This window comes from Rhinichthys klamathensis, unplaced genomic scaffold (genome assembly GCF_029890125.1).
Source record: "Rhinichthys klamathensis goyatoka isolate OS25496 unplaced genomic scaffold, OSU_Roscu_1.1 h1tg000011l_1, whole genome shotgun sequence".
NCBI lineage: Eukaryota > Metazoa > Chordata > Actinopteri > Cypriniformes > Leuciscidae > Rhinichthys > Rhinichthys klamathensis.
In genome coordinates, this window is record NW_026606564.1 from 14,532,316 (window position 1) to 14,550,582 (window position 18,267).

The 18,267-nt window shown below is 42.7% G+C and overlaps 1 protein-coding gene across 1 annotated transcript in view; it reads left to right on the plus strand.

Moving 5' to 3' along the window:
- The first annotated feature begins 12,320 nt into the window (after positions 1-12,320).
- The window catches only part of abcf3 (ATP-binding cassette, sub-family F (GCN20), member 3), a 172,627-nt gene continuing 166,680 nt past the window's right edge, over positions 12,321-18,267 (plus strand). Inside the window, exon 1 of the mRNA XM_056265626.1 lies at positions 12,321-12,324. The gene's annotated coding sequence lies outside the window, so the exon portion shown is untranslated. The remainder of the gene's footprint in view (positions 12,325-18,267) is intronic.

Sequence of the window (18,267 nt, forward strand, 5' to 3'; positions counted from 1 at the left end):
GTTGTCTTTTATTTTTTTAAAGGCATCCTCCAGGGTTGACCACTTTCTTGCAACCTTTGCCTGATCAAATTTTAAATTAAACTGCTCGATCAGTTTCTGGGCTATTTCTGACCAGAACAATTTATTTTGTCCAAGAGCCATCCGTATCCTAGCACCCAGCTCAGCCAGTGATTTTGGAAGCTCACCTTCAGTGCTGGTAAGGTGTGCCCGCATCAAGTCTATGAGGTACAGAGTTTGTTCTCGATTGAAATTGTGATGTGGGGGATAGGTGGACACATCAGGTACTGAATTAGAGGGTACTGAAGTAGGAGGAGGAGTTGTAGTAGGAGATGTGGTGAGGCCAGAGGGTCCAGGGTCGGAGCAGGTAGTGTAGGATGTAGAGTGAAAAGCTGGGAAACTGCAGGAATCTGTGGAAACAACAGAAATGTACAAGATTCTTTGATGAATATAAAGTTCATAAAACATAATAAACTGTAATATTTTATCACAATATTACAGATTGTACTAAATTTTTCATAAATGTGTTGTTGAGGATATGAGTTAAAAAAAAAATTATGTTTTCAAACTTTTCAGACTGTTTCTATCACCAATTTTAATAATTGACAAAACTTAATATGTTAATGGATGTGTGTCACAGACTGAGAGAAACTGTGAACTGGTGCAATTAAGAAATGGTAAATTACCTGTGGAGATTATATTTAGTCGCATTGTCATTGCCTCATCAAGGTAAATGAAAGGAGAACCCTCGGTTTGATACAGCTCCTGGGTCAATGGTACTGTCATATCACGATCCCAGTACAACTGGTTTTCATTAACAAATGCTATACGGAGAGATAAAAAATCTGTTAACAAAAGCATGTGCAATGTCGCGAATCAAACCATTTCTCGCCTAAAGGTGCACAAATGTTAGCATTTTTTGTTGTAATTCATTACCTTGCTGTTTATAACAACATTAATGATGATCATGATAAATGACAGTTTCTAGGACGAGTAAACATCGAAATTCAATTAAAATTTACCGTCAACTACAGACGTTGCATCCATTGATTCCACTCACTGACACACACCCAACTCGTACAGATCGGGCCTTAAAGAAAATACCGAGCTCCCCACTGGTATTTACGACATTGTGGTGGCGTTCAAGTGCGTTCAACTCGTAATTACGATCTATACGAGATGACTTGAACGTACCATAACAATTGTTGTGATTGGCTTACAAAATTAACCCTTAACACTACCTAAAAGCTTAAGTGTCCCACTCAACCTGATGTCCCACTCTACCTGAATTCACCCTAATGTTTTTATTAATTCGTCACTGACTGAATGATTGCTGGCATTATATTCCGTAAAATAATGTTAAGTGTTTTTTGTTTCTCATTTACAGTAACCTAGTTGTATCAAATGTAATTTATCCACTTTTGTCCATACAATTTTGTTTAATCCAAATTGTACGTATGTATTAAAGCAACACATTCATGCTTGTGTTTGGTCTTAAATGAGTTGGCTTAAATTAACAAGAATTTAAGAACAATCACACCATATATATATCGGGCTGTAACGATACGCGATATAAAACCGAAATCGCAATACTCAGATCCACTAACCTGTGTCGTGGTGTGAGAAGGCAGAATCGCGACACACCCCTTCCAACTCCCAGAGTTATCCTTCCCATCCAGATCCAATTCTAAACCACATCTTTAAATTAGCCTATTATTTGAAGTTAACATTATAAAATATGTATAGACCTACACCACAAAACTAGTTGAGGATAAATTATTTAAAATTGGTCAATTTCAGCGTTATGGACGTGACATTTGCAGTAAAAACTTGAAATATAAATTCTCAGAAAATGCATTTAATACCACTATATTGAAACTTCTGTTTATATATCCATACTCCCTTAATAAAGGAGTCCATGCATTAGAAAAATATAAGTTTAAATTTTATATTTAAAATGACATGAGGGAAATAGGCCACACATGCGTTACGGACGTGACACAAAACATCTTTAATTTTTAGGTGGCAAAATATTGTTTTAGTAGGTTCTGTGAATTACAATGCACAAACCAAAAGTAATACTACCCACCGGATGAAGAAGGGTTGGTTCTCCCCAGAACATAAAATATTCATTTTATTTAATCTTTCGTGTTCGCATTTATGAGGAAAAAAAACATGTTACGGACGTGACAGTTCTGGAAGCGGCACTAAAACTTTCACAGAGACCTCAAACAGAAGCACAAAGCCTTTCTTTAAAGTGAATTTCATTTTGTATTAATTGTATCTTAATTTTAATCAATGTTTCAACCAATTACCTGGACTTAATAAATAAGAAGTAAATATAGCAGACAATAGATAACCACGACACGGAGGCGCCGGCGCGTGAACTGGAGCTCGTCTCATAATAAATGAACCGAAACTCAGCTTTTAAAAAATGTCTACTTTTAAACAGAACAATTCAAAACAAAGAAAACAGACTGCTCTCTGCTGATGTAATCCGTATGAAAAGTGCATTTCAATCACACCAGTAGGGCTGGGCGGTATGACGGTATATATCGTTACCGCGGTAGAAAATGTCAACCGTAACAGATTTTTTTATTCCGTGTATACCGCGAAATGCAAATAAGTGGGCGTGGTTAACTCGCGTGCAACGTGCGTAAGACTGAAACACTGAGAATTGTAAAAAGAAACACGGAGAAAGCAGATCAAGAGGATCCACAAAGGAATTACATTTTCTAAAGGGTTGTTGTTGTTGTTAACGTGATATTTTCGGGGGAAAAGGCGCAGCAGTCACTAGAGCAGTGCAGCACCCAGGCTACAGATTAGTGCACGCTCGCAACGGGGAAAGCTGGACAACAACAGTTATCAATATCGTAACGAATAGAAATAACCTTAAATAATGTATAGTTATCAGCATCTTTCCGTCTCTTATGTATAGTTTTTAAACACGCAAACAGCTTGCCGCCCGTGGCCGTGGTAATGAACAACCTGCTTGTTAAAGTGAATGTATAATCCTGTAGCCTATCTGAGGCAAAATTACTAAATATGCATCGCGAGTTATATATTTCTAACTCCAAACAATTGGCCACCGAACCAGCTGATAAAATCTTCCTTTGATTCGATACGTGATTACAACTTGACACTCAAATTAACCGATCGCATTTTACTGATGCAGAAGACGCGCGCGTGCACGCGCACTGAGGGAGCGCGGTGTTCACCGGGCTATGGTCAAATAATGACGCAGTTACAAGGTGTGTATAATTTAAACTAGGCTACTTAGTCAACACTAACAGTAGCTGCTGTTCGGTTTTCAAACTGCTGCTCTCCTGCTAGTCAGAACTTATATTGATTAAAGCGCAGGGTGACGGGTTGCCAGATATCACAAAAAGAGCAAAACAAGCCGCTTAAAAACGCAGTGTAGCCTAAGCAGACATAGCAAAAATGTACCGGGGAACACATTTAAACAACTAGTATTACTATCCTACAAAATTAAAAGCAAGTAACTAATTTATCATGAATAGAATAGTTCAATATAAAATATTCAGATATTATAAACTGATTGATGAAGTAAAGCATAACATGAGATTGAAAAATGATTCAGAAACACTTTATTTAAAGTTTAATTGCACCTATGAGTTGTATTTACTATCAATCAGTTGGGGGCAGTTCATTTAAAAGTTGATGAGTGTGTTTTGTTTATATTTAGCTATCTAAATAATTTACCAAATAAATAATTTACCAAATAAGCGAAAAAGAAAACAATGTGAAGTACTTTTCATCTCTAAAGTCTTTGGGTTTATTTATTATACAAAGTCCTTTTTGTCGATTTTTCGAGAATAACTACATATATAAATATCTATATCGTGAAATATATCGTTACCGTGAAATAAAATGAGTCATACCGTGAAATAGAATTTTGGTCATACCGCCCACCCCTACACACCAGGATATATTATATATTTTTTTTTAAAGTGTTAGCGCACGGATACATTTATGAGGGTTTATTTAATTTATTGCAATCAACAAATGATAACAATTAGTAAAAGCCACAGTTTTTAAAGCTTCGCAAGGTGCAATTTATACAACGAATTGACGTTTGCTGTACTTTATATAGGCCTACACGAAGTGAATGCCAGCAATTATTCAGTCAGTGACGAATTAATAAAAATTAACGAAACGATACACAATTGTAGTTTAAGTTCGCGCTGAAACTATATTTACCTTTTTTGAAATAATCCATTAAACCTGCTGAGAAACGAGGAGCGTGAACTAGAATGAGCAGTTCCAGCGCATGCCCGGGAAACTCATGAATATTAATGTCGGCTCCGCCCACTGCCTCTACAGATGCACAACTCACTTTTGCACCACATTTCACGGTGCACTTGGTGCAAAAGGGAGAGCGCGCGAAACTTGTCACTTGAAAGCGAAAAACAGTGTTTGAGATTCGTCGCAGCAGATTCAAGCAGCTGTAGTTATGTACTTGTGTTTGTGCTAGAAAAATATACAAGATATTTGTGAGAAAATGTTCTACAAGTGTGCAACTCTCATTGGATGAGTTCACATACTGATTTGCAGATGAGCAAAATTTCTCCGTGACTTCACATTTTTTGATGCAGGTGTGTAAATGCGTTTTGCACCATATTCACTGCAGCAACTGTAGCAAAAATGTGAGCGTACGAGTTTCTTAATTTGTGATTTGTAGAATAGGATTTGTGCACCTGCAATGAAGAATTTGAGAAGGTGTAACTGTTGTGTTGTGTTTGTGGAAGAGAAAAAAGTTTACAAGTTTGCAACTCTTAAAACATTTCTCTCTGTGACTTCAAATTTACTGTTACACATGTGGCTATTCTCTACAACTACAGATTCCACTGTCACAGGCGTTCAGTAGTTTTGCACCAAAAATATCTCCATACGGACTGGACAAAAGCGAAGTGACACTGCGCGAGAGAGACCGAGTGTGTTCGAGAGTGCACTCGACAGTGCATGAGAGAGAGAGAAACAGAGTGTGACTTTTATTTAAACTAATATAATTTATTTTACTGGACAGTTTTAAGCTCATAACCATATTTTGTTGTTACTTGAAGTACTTAGAGTGCAGTGTTATGTTGCATCATGCAGTATTTTGGGAAAAAATAAAACGGAATTTGGGAAAAAATAAAACGGATTTTATAGGGCCCTAATGTCACTGCTTACGTTGCACGAGTGCCCACTACTGGTGGAAACCGCAAATGGGCTGAACTGGAACATGCTAAGCCCTTGATCACTTGGAATCAGCTATGGAGTTGATTTATTATTTAGTTTTTTTCCCTTGTTTAAGAATTTGTTTAATGCAACATCCAAATGCATATAGGTGTGTTTGGGTTGTTTTAAATAAATACAAATTTATAATTAATATATCATAGAGTTAGGGTGACCAGACATCCCGAAAAATTTGGGACAGTCCCGAAATCCAAGCAGTTGTCCCGAAAATTAGAACAAAGTCTCAAGAGCAGACTCTCGAGTAGTTATAGTCTGATAGAATATTAAAAACTGCTCATGGCCGTCCTGCAGCCAGTTCCTGTCAGCTGCTCATTGCAACCATAGACAGTAAAAGAATGGTAAATGGACTGCATTTATATAGCGCTTTCACAGACCCAATGGCCACCAAAGCGCTTTACATATTGCCTCACATTCACCAATCAACAGCGGTGTCAGACATGCAAGGCGCCATCCAGCTCATCGGGAGCGGCTGGGGTGAGGTTTCTTGCTCATGGGCAACTCGACACTTGGTCAGGTGGAACCGGGGATTGAACCACCAACCATCCGGTTTGTAGACAACCTACATGAACCACTGAGCCAGACTGATCTCATGAAATGGCGTATGTATGACACGCCAATTCGTATTTCCATTTTTGGCGTGCTATCAACACGCATAATCGCTTTTCAGCGTGTTTATCAAAACCTTTGACTTAACGTTATATTACTGTATTATGTATTTATAGATATATGACCTACCCCAACCCCGTCCCTAAACCTACCCGTCACTGGGGTTAATACCATTTATGAGTCTTCTCCTACCATCCTAGGAAAATAAATATCGCTCCACAGATGTAGATATAGATTTTGCTTCGTTTCGCTCGGACATTTAACGGCGTACACATACACGCGGAATCACTCGGACATTTAATGGCGTAGACATACACGCAAAAGATTTCGGCGTGGACATACACGCGGATAGCTCAAAATGCGTATAGATAACACGCCACTTGACTTGAAAGTGGCGTGTATGTTTACGCAAAGTCATTATGTCATGTTGACTGAGCCACTGCCGCAAATTTCATTCATTCATGCTTGAAATGGCAGCTCAGGCTGGTGTCCCGGGACCCGATGAACACGTAGCTAAATAGCAAAAACGTCTCTGCAGGTATCGGGAGGACTGGGTAGGGAAATACCCCTGGATTACTGCAGTTTTACGTGATGCTAACAAAGCGTTTTGCAATGTATGTAGGAAGGAGTTTGGTATTTCGCACGGGGGGAGTGTGACGTCAGGCTGCATGTTAGCAGCAAACTACATATAACTAACAGCACAACTGTACAGACCAACTCTTTGGTCTCATCCTTCTTTAGACGGGAGGATGATTCTATGTATAATAAAATAGCTGCTGCTGAGCTGACCTCTGTGTTCCACTGTGTGACCCACCAACAGTCATACAGATCACTTGACTGTGCTATAAAATTAACGCCAAAACTGTACTCCGACTCGGCTATAGCTAAACACATCTGCTGCGGTCGCACAAAAGCAGAAGCACTTGTCACAAACATACTGGCACCGCTCGCGTCGGACTTCTCCCAGAGCCTTGAGTCAAAGGACATGTATTTTTCTATTGCAACTGATGCCTCTAATAAAGGCAATGTGAAAACATTCCCCATCTCAGTAAGATTCTGGACCCCGAGCAAGGTATCCAAAACAGGGTTCTGGATTTCTTTGAACAGGCAGCCGAGAGCGCAGATGCTGTCACAGACACCTTACTGCAGAAGTTAGAAGAACAAAAACTCAGCATTAATAACGTATCGGCCTTCTCAGCTGACAATGCGGCTGTGAATTACGGCAGAAAGCACTCAATTTACCAAAATCTAAAACAACACAACAGCAAGATCCTGCCAGCGAACTGCCCAGCTCACATAATACATAATGCAGTAAAACGTGCCAGCGATGTGCTGAAAACAGATGTAGAGTCTATAGTGATTAAATCATTTAATCATTTTAGCTGTTCTGCCAAGAGAGTCGCAACCCTCAAAGAAATGTTTGAATTTGCTGACATGGACTACCTTACCTTGTTGCGCCACGTCCCGACACGCTGGTTGAGCCTGCTCCCTGCAATTGACAGACTAATCAACACCTGGCCAGCTGTGCAGAGCTACTACTTGTCACGACAGACTGACGGAAGCAAGTGCAGTTTAACTCTATATTTAAAGGTAGTAACAGTGAGAGAGTCCAACACAGGCAAACAGGTAAGTGGCGCAGGAACTCCGATGGTCAGATGGAAGGTGAAGCAGAGGTGCGGTGAAAGGTGTCCAATATGCGATAATGTCCAGAAAATCCACAGAACGAGAACCGGAACAAGGAAGGCAAGAGACTGGAACGCGACAGGAACACAGACACACCGGGGAAACCACATACAACGATCTGACAGGGAAGATGAGAAAGTGGTGAGTATAAATACAGATGATTTGACAAGCTGCAGCTGGTGAGGGGATAATGAGCTGATAGATGATGAGCGCTGATGAGCGGAACGCCCATCTAATCAGCGCGCTGACATATAACAACAGAAACACGAGACAAGAAGAAAACGTAGGATTTACCAACCGTGACAGTACCCCCTTCCCTAGGAACGCCTCCTGGCGTTCCCAGACTCCCTTACCTGCCGATTGTAATCATCGATAAGGGAGTGATCCAGGATGTCTCTAGCCGGTACCCAACTTCTCTCCTCCGGACCGTAACCTTCCCAGTCCACCAAGTACTGGAATCCGCGTCCCCTCCGTCTCGAGTCCAGAACACGATTGACCGAATAAGTAGGTTCCCCGTCTACGAGACGCGGCGGGGGGGGGGAACCGGGACTGGCGGATTAATGCGAGCAAAAAATACGGGCTTAATTTTGGAAACATGAAATACGGGATGAATCCTCCTGTACACTGGAGGAAGGTTGAGACGGACTGTCACTGGACTAATGATTTTAGTGTCAGAGAACGTGTCAATGAATTTTGGTGCGAGCTTATTCGAAACGGAGCGGAGAGGAATGTCCTTGGTAGAAAGCCACACTTTGGAACCGACGACGTATACGGGAGGCCTCCGCCGGTGGCGATCGGCTTTGGCCTTGGTGCGTGCCCCCACTTGGAGTAGAGTCTCACGGGCTCTAGTCAAAGTGCGGTGACACCTCTGGACGAAGGCGTGGGCGGAGGGGACCGCAACTTCGGATTCCAGACTAGGAAAAATTGGTGGCTGGTAACCTACGCTACACTCAAATGGTGATAGGCCCGTGGATGACACTGGCAACGTGTTGTGGGCGTACTCCACCATAGACAATTGCTGACTCCAGGAGGAAGGATTCTTGGACACTAAACATCGCAACGTTCTCTCCAAATCTTGGTTGGCTCGCTCAGTTTGACCATTGCTCTGGGGATGGAACCCAGAGGACAGACTGACAGTCGCTCCCAGAAGTCTACAAAACTCTCGCCAAAATTTGGACACAAATTGGGGTCCTCTGTCAGAAACCACGTCTGTCGGGAGGCCATGAAGCCGAAAGACGTGGTCAACGACAACCAACGGATCGGAACGGTCAAAAATGCGCGATAAAGAATCGGGTTTGATGTTTTTGGAACCCGGGCGGTACGAAAGAGTAAAGTCAAAACGTCCGAAAAAAAGAGCCCACCGAGCCTGCCTGGAATTAAGTCTTTTAGCAGTACGAATGTATTCCAGATTCTTGTGGTCGGTCCAGACGATAAAAGGTACCCCTGACCCTTCTAACCAGTGGCGCCACTCCTCCAAAGCTAACTTGACCGCCAACAACTCTCTGTTGCCAATAGGGTTGGGTACCGAAACTCGGTGCCAATAGGGAACCGGTTCCGACGTAAACGGTAGTAACCAGACCGAATAAGAACGAAAATTTCGGTGCCTGATTTCGGTGCCTAACTTCATTAGGCACACACGCGCGCGCACACACACACACACACACACACACACACACACAAGGTCTCTCGCTCGCTCTCTCTCCGCCGTGCGTGTGCTACACAGTTTGGAGCACAGTTTCTTCTGTCTCGCATGCGCGCTCTTTCTCACAAGGTTTGGCTGCATTTCACGTGTAAAATTACGTGTCAGAACGCCCTCTGGGTGTGCCGATAGTCTGAATCCCATATAGAATCAAGCCAATTCATTGGCTGATGGCGCGGGCGCCGCATCGACGCACTTACGTCGTCATACTATGTTGGCGCGCGCGCGCCATCTGCTCCTCAGATTTCTCTGCCGAAAAAGGAAGCTGGTCGGCAGCGCGAGGAGCTTGGCAGCGTCCCGTTCCCTATTGAGAGATATGTTACACCAGTAACCAGAGATGTTCTCTTTCATAGGTTCACTCAACGCTGCGTAGCTAAGAAGCAGTGGATTTGTAGGCTGCTGTATCACGTGCCGTTTGAACTGACGCGCTACAGCAATCTGTCACATTTCAAAGAGCCAAAACGTTATTTATTGTGTGAATCTTGTAAAAATATTGACAGAATCTGACAGCTGTGGATTTGTTCCATATCAAAAGTAACCTTCTCTGTCTTGTCTGTCAGTGTCCTCTTTGTCCGCGATTTTTCTGTGTGAAAAGGGTCATTTGCGTGAGTCTCACGGTCAATGCGTGAGAGTTGGCAGCTCTGCCTGCTAGTAATCTCTATTAATCTCCAGTATTACATTGTTTGATACAATATTGTTTCATTTGATATTATGTAAATATGAATTTTTATTTTATATTGGTTTTATTATTACCATATGTTACTTGTATTTATATTGTTTAAAGATTTAAGTTAATAGTGTGTCCAGTTTGGCCCTGTAAATTAAAGGGTATTATTTTTTGATAAAGTGTGTGCGGTTTCATTTTCTTAAGTACCGATTTAAGAACCGTTTAAGCACCGGAACCGTTTAAAAAATACCGAGTAGGTACTGGAATCGGATAAAACCCAAACGATACCCAACCCTAGTTGCCAATGTCATAATTGCTTTCGGCAGGGGATAAACGATGCGAAAAAAACGCACAAGGGTGCATCTTGTCGTCTGAAGGAGAGCGCTGGGATAACACTGCACCTACCCCCAACTCTGACGCATCGACCTCCACCACGAACTGACGTGATGGATCAGGGGTTATCAGGATGGGGGCTGAAACGAAGCAACCCTTGAGTTTAGCAAACGCAGCTTCTGCTGCGTCTGACCACCTGAACGTCGTTCTGGGGGAGGTCAAGGCGGTCAGAGGCGCGGCTAGTCGGCTGAAATTGCGAATAAAACGCCGGTAAAAATTGGCGAACCCCAGAAACCTTAGTAGGGCCTTACGGGAATCTGGACTTGGCCAATTCACCACAGCCTTAACCTTGTCAGGATCCATGCGCATTCCCTCAACCGAGATGATGTGACCTAGAAAAGGAACAGACTGTGCATGAAAAACGCATTTCTCCGCCTTGACAAAAAGCCCATTCTCTAGCAACCTCTGAAGCACTTGTCGAACGTGTTGCACGTGTTCCTGGAGAGACGAAGAAAAAATCAATATGTCATCCAGGTAGACATATATGAACTGGTCGATCATGTCTCGCAACACGTCATTGACAAGTGCTTGGAAGACCGCTGGGGAGTTGGAAAGGCCGAACGGCATAACCAAATATTCAAAGTGCCCCCTAGGGGTGTTAAAAGCGGTCTTCCATTCATCCCCCTCCCTGATGCGGACCAAATGATAAGCATTCCTTAAATCCAGTTTTGTGAAGATAGATGCTCCTTGCAACCTCTCGAAAGCTGAAGACATCAACGGCAAAGGATAAGTATTCTTTACCGTGATGTTGTTCAACCCCCGGTAATCAATACAAGGTCGCAACGATCCATCTTTCTTCCCCACAAAAAAGAACCCCGCCCCCGCTGGAGAAGAGGAAGGCCGGATGAATCCCGTTGCTAGAGAATCAGAAATGTATTTCTCCATGACCTCTCTCTCTGGGACAGAGAGTGAATATAACTTGCCCTTAGGCGGAGACGTACCTGGCAGTAAGTCTATAGCACAGTCATAGGGACGATGCGGAGGAAGAGAATCAGCCCGAGACTTACTGAACACCTCCTTCAGATCCCGATACTCCGTGGGCACGTTTGATAAATCCACTGTCTCCTCCTGTAACACATGAACAGGAACAGACGGACAGGCAGACACAAGACAAGACTTATGACAAAAACTGCTCCATGATGCCACCGATTTGATCTGCCAGTCTATTTTGGGATTGTGACGGATGAGCCATGGGTGACCAAGAACGATGGGTGCTAGTGGAGTGTCCAGAATGTAAAAGGAAATAGTCTCAGAATGATTGCCGGATGTGATGAGTGTGAGGTCTTCGGTGATCAGTGAAATCGTGGGGAGTCTTTGTCCATTGAGGGCGTGAACGTCGATTTGGTGTGAAAGGGGTTTGAGGGGAATTTGATATCTGAGTGCAAATGAGTGATCCATGAAATTACCTTCTGCCCCTGAGTCCAGTAGTGCCCGACAGTCGTGGAGGTGAGTTGACCATCGGAGTCTTACCGGGAGGAAGGTAGATGTAGATGAGGGCTTCTCGGCAGAGATCCCACCCGACAGTAGCCTCATACTTACTGTCGGGCTGGGCCTTTTAACGGACAATTGTACGCGAAATGTCCAGCTCCACCGCAGTAAAGGCAAAGGCCCAGGGATCTCCGCCTCTCCTTCTCCTCCCGGGAAAGCCGGGCTCGACCCACCTGCATAGGCTCGTGATCGTAGACGGGGCTGACCGCGCCCCCGCCTCCCGAGCGCATTCCCTCGGCACCTCCAGAGGGACGGTCCGGTTGAAAACGTCTGGTGCCTCGTGATAGACGAGTGTCCACTCTTAGTGCCAGCGCGATCAGATCATTAAGTCTGGTAGGCAGGTCCATGGCGTAAATCTCTCTTTGGACGCGGTCAGCCAGCCCATGCAGGAACATGTCCCACAGCGCCTCCTCGTTCCATTGGCTCTCAGCTGCCAGGGTGCGAAATTCGATCGAGAATTCTGATACGGATCTTTCTCCTTGTCGTAATTCGGCCAGCACCCTGGCAGCTTCTCTCCCCGTCGCGGCCCGGTCGAAAACCCGCCGCATCTCTTCGGAGAGCCGCTGGAACGAGGAACAGCAGTCGTCTTGGTTAGCCCACACCGCCGTTCCCCATAGCGCCGCTTTCCCCGTCAGAAGCGTCAGAACAAATGCGACCTTGGTCTGCTCCTCCTGAAAGGTTCTAGGTTGGAGAGAAAAGTGCATATCACATCTGGTTAAGAACGCACGACAGTAATTGGGTTCACCTGCATATGGCTCAGGGACTGGTAGACGAGGCTCTGACGGGGATGGGTCCGCTGGTGGTGGTGGGGGAATTGGCGGTGCGGGTGGCGCAGCGGGCACGCAAAGCTGTTGAATCTGTTGGGTGAGCCCGGACACCTGCGCCACTAAAGCCTGCACAGCACGAGCCGTATCATTGATATTCTTTTCCTGGATGTCCATTCTTTGACTGCTGTTACTCAGAAACGCCTCTAATGATGAGGAAGGGTCTCCTGCTGCTTCCATGTTTGATGGTCAGATCGTTATGTCACGACAGACTGACGGAAGCAAGTGCAGTTTAACTCTTTATTTAAAGGTAGTAACAGTGAGAGAGTCCAACACAGGCAAACAGGTAAGTGGCGCAGGAACTCCGATGGTCAGATGGAAGGTGAAGCAGAGGTGCGGTGAAAGGGGTCCAATATGCGATAATGTCTAGAAAATCCACAGAACGAGAACCGGAACAAGGAAGGCAAGAGACTGGAACGCGACAGGAACACAGACACACCGGGGAAACCACATACAACGATCTGACAGGGAAGATGAGAAAGTGGTGAGTATAAATACACATGATCTGACAAGCTGCAGCTGGTGAGGGGATAATGAGCTGATAGATGATGAGCGCTGATGAGCGGAACGCCCATCTAATCAGCGCGCTGACATATAAAAAACAGAAACACGAGACAATAAGAAATCGTAGGATTTACCAACCGTGACACTACTTGTCGCTGGGAGGCGAAGAGTGCCCCCGTGTCATCTGGGATGCTCTCCGGGGTAACGAGCATGTTGTTGTTGCTGTTAAAGCGCAGTCACTGTGTTTGTTTCATAATGAGACTTGAGTTCATGATTTTAATGATTTTTAGGCCTATTTGTAATTTCGGGTTTAGTCTACATGACAGTTGAGTTTTGGAATTAAAATAGTAAATAATTTTGGTGAGGAGTTTTGAAATTCATGCTCTGCAGGCAGTCACAAGGAGTGATTTGATTGGATGTTGCTGATGTTAAAGTGTTTGCTTTATTTGTTTCATGATGACACTTGAGTTCAATGGGGTTTTTTATTTGTATTTCCGTGTTTACATGACAGACAGTCATTTCATTCAGAATTCCTCAATAAATAATTTTGCCCAGAGTTTTAAAATTCATGTAGACAATACTACATAGAGTTGTTTGTGGTGGTGATTAGACGATATCTGTGGTTACGTCACAATCGTACTGCATTGTGGGACATATAGGTGCCTGAAGAGTACATATGAAGTAGACTCGCTCCCTCTGTCTAAATCGAGGGAACGAGGGTCTGTCCATATAAACTTCCCTCGTCCACTTCACGAAGTAGAACGCACTTCAAAATGGCGGCAGGGATTCCCCCGAGGGGAAGTGCTTAGGGAAGGTTGCAAGTGCGTATCTAAAAGTGGACTGGAACCGTGTTGTCCCTTTCCCCCCTCTTTTCATCCCTGAATTACTTTTTTCATTATCTTCTACTCTCCTCCTTTCCTTCTGTCAGTGACTTTCTTTCCAAGTATATACTCTAGAGCAGAAAGCTAAATATTTTTGGTTTTTTAGTGCAGCAGCATTGACGTGAAGAGAGAAGTGGTGATTAAACGCCTGTGTGAATACCTCAAGGAGGACTATAGGGACTTTATTATGGTAACTTCCTCAAAGAGCATGCACCGAGAAGTCCAAATTAAACATGATTTAATGACTCGTAAATGTACATTTACATTTATTCATTTAGCTGACGCTTTTATCCAAAGCGACTTACAATTGCTATATATGTCAGAGGTCGCACGCCTCTGGAGCAACTAGGGGTTAAGTGTCTTGCTCAGGGACACATTGGTGCCTCACAGTGGATTCGAACCCGGGTCTCTCACACCAAAGGCATGTGTCTTATCCACTGCGCCATCACCACCCCCTTAGGCCATCAATGTGTACTTACAAATGTAAGTACACATTGATGGCCTAAGACACGAAACGAGCGGTTTGTGTGAGAAAACGAACAGTATTTATATCGTTTTTACCTCTTGTAAACACAGCCACGTCCAAGTGATCTGAGGGCGCGGGCGCTTCGGTCTGCGCAAGCTCCGGAAGTGATCTCTCGCGCAGTTGAGAAAAAAATTCAACGTTGTCTGTTGATATATCGAAATCGTCTTCCATTGCGATTTCCTGTATATCTAAATATGTTTAGATCTTCACAGTGAAAGGTAACATTTCGGAATTCTCTCTGTAAACAATGAGTGACGTACACGCGCGAGAGATCACTTCCGGAGCTTTCCGGCGCTTGCGCAGACCGAAGTGTCCGCGCCCTCAGATCACTTGGACATGGCTGCGGTTACAAGAGGTAAAAACGATATAAATACTGTTCGTTTTCTCACACAAACCGCTCGTTTCGTGTCTTAGGCCATCAATGTGTACTTACATTTACGAGTCATTAAATCATGTTTAATTTGGACTTCTCTGTGCATGCTCTTTGAGGTGGACACCATAGACCTGCATTATATGACTGACAGACAAGAACGGTTTGACCTAAAAATATCAAAATTGAAACTACTGCGGAAACAAAGACACCTACATCTTGGATGCCCTTGAGGTAAGCTAAAACATACCAAAAATTAATTTCAAAGTGAACTATCCCTTTAAAGGGATACTCCACTTTTTTTGGAAATAGGCTCATTTTACAACTCCCCCAGAGTTAAACTCTTGAGTTTTACCGTTTTTGAATCCATTCAGCCGATCTCCGGTTCTGGCGGTACCACTTTTTGCATAGCTTAGCATACATCATTGAAGTGGACAAGACCATTAGCATTTCTAAAAAAAAAATGACCAAAGAGTTTCGATATTTTTCCTATTTAAAACTTGACTCTTCTGTAGTTACATCGTGCACTAAGACCGACGGAAAATGTAAAGTTGCGATTTTCTAGGCTGATATGGCTAGGAACTATACTCTCATTCCTGCGTAATAATCAAGAAACTTTACTGCCGTACCATGAGTGCAGCAGGCGTAATGATATGACGCAGCGCCTGAAAATAGGCCACCTTCCGTCAACACAACAGAACTATTTTCAGGCGCTGCGTCATATCATTAAGCCTGCTGCACTCATGGTACGGCAGTAAAGTTTCTTGATTATTACGCAGGAATGAGAGTTATTATAACTAAATTTGTTATTATAACTAAAATTGAAATAACTAAATTTTTTGAATAATTTCCAAAAATCATCATGGCGAGCCATGGTTTGAAAACCTGTGATGCACATGACAGGGAGTCAGCTGCCTTCACAAAGTGTTATGTTTGGTATTGCAATACTTAAACTTGAACTTCTTAAATCTTGCCCATGCAAGTTTAGTGGGATGTTTCGTTGTTTTAACCATAACACACACACAATGTTTGTATTTCCTGGGCTCTCCAACTTCAAGGACTGTGACCAGGCTGAGAAATCAAAAGAGGAGATGGTCCATGGGATCTGTGTGGGTCCACAACAACCACCAAAGGTGTCAATTGTAATTGAGGGAGTAGAGGTACTCGAGGAAATACAGACTGTGCTGTGTGCCATCACTTTGCTTATGGGGATAATTTATGCTCTGGATTTGAGGTACCCATCCAACCTGCAGCATACTTTCGAGGTCTTTCAAAAATTGTTTCTGTGTCTGGATGGACAAAGGCTGTCAGACAAAAGCTAAAGCTGAAAATGTTTGAGTAGATCTTTTTTTTTTTTTTTTTTGCAAAACAATGTGTTTTGTCTGCATTTTTGCATTAAAATAAATTGTAAATGTGAACTAAGTGATTACCTGACAGAGTAGATTGATCAGTTTTTATTCTGCAGACCAGTTTTTATTTTGTGATAACATGGCTAACAGCTCTGTTAGCCCTACTGTTGAATAGTGTTGTGTACACTTGTTTTAAGCCATTGTGCAGTTCTTACATTCATGAAATGAATAAACAAAGGCTATTTGAATTGTTTGCTTTTTTGGTGTGCTTACTGTAATGGCAAATTTTTGAAGGTATAGTAATGTATGCAACAACAATATGAAAGACATGCATGCAAGCAATTCTAAGATCAGCACAATATTGTAATTTTACTCAAGAAAAAATGAATTAGATTGTGACATTCTTTTAGACCTACTCGAAAAACACATTGGTCCGTGTAATACATAAGTTACATTTAACTCTGGAAAAATTACATTAGTTCAATTTAATACAGTAAGTTTGACTTTCAAGGAAAATGAAATATGAAATTGAAAAAGGGTCAGTCATTTAGGTTGTTCAGATAGCTGACACATAAAAAAAATTGCCACAGAGTGTGTAAATCTAATCAGTAAAGATCATTCTACACATGTTGTGTTGGATGTTGTGAACAAATACACAGGTTGTGTTAATTTTAAGACAACACATTACTATGTGTAACACATCTGAAGTCTTTCAACACATTTTTATCTAATATTGACACGTGTAATCTAGTGTGCTACACATAATTTGTGTCATTTTTCTACACATTTCTTCAAAGAGTGTGGAAAAAAAAGGCTTATACAGTTTACTTATAGCAATAAATTGTATTGATAAGTGAAGTATTACTGATATTTTTATTGATAATTTTTAGAGACCCTTGCTGATTTTTTCATTTATAACTTTTTGGAGAGTATTACTGATATGTTTTTATTGATATTGATACAGTGTGTCAGAAAAAAAGATAAAGACCCAAGGCACCTGCACTTCAAACACATCAGCAGGACCAACATCGAAGTCTCCTCCTCCTTCACACAGACTATCCTCAGACGCCAGGGTAACCAGGAGCCGTGTTGGTTTGAAATCCTCCAGTGCTAGTGTGCCACATACCTCCAAACCCAGAAAAGCCACACACACAATGTCTATCAGTTCAGAAGAACAACTGGACATGGGGCACAATCTTTCTGAGGCACCACCAATGCCCAGCGGTGCACCTAAACGGCCTCCAGGACCACAGCTCATAACTGATGACCTGTGTTCTCCAATCCAGTTACACTGAAAAAAGGGAGACTGGTCACCTGTTAGATTTATCAAATGATATTTAGTATATTTTACTAAAGGGTTTTATGTTCTTAAGTAAAACGTGATAGCATTGTGTAGACTGCAGATTATATGCAGAAAGCTTGCACGAACATATTTAGCTCATGTTGGGATAAAGTAAGTCAATCAAGTGAATACCTGTTCTCATTTTATCTCGCGATAGTCATGCACCCGGGTGCAAATGCATTTCGGGAAGAAAGACAATTCCGCGCTCTTTTCAATGTTTCACTTGCAACTTCCAGCTCAACTCGCCCTGGGTCTATTACACCATCGCTCAGCTCAACTCTGTAAGTATGCTTTGCTATAATAGCCTGCTGGTAACAGCAATTAAATAATGTGGGACCACCATTTTCGAAGAGAGCAAAGAAAAAAAACAGATTTTTCAAGATGAAAGTGAGACTAATGCGGGGACCGCTTTGGTCGCTTGTTAAGCACCTGCAACAAAGGGTTGCGTAGCTCAGAGTAACTTTACCAGTTAGAAAACACTTGTTTACCATAAGAGAGAAACAGAGATCAGGTTTGTTGCAGCAAAACTGAAATTGGTGATTTTTGGAACAACAAAGTTTTGGTGAGTTTTATTTAGTTTTTGTCGAATTTGAATGAAGTGTGTTTTAACCATAGAAATAATAGAGAGTAGACGCCCTTCGGCCGCTAACCGTTACTGCCTACTGGCGCGGACGAGCCG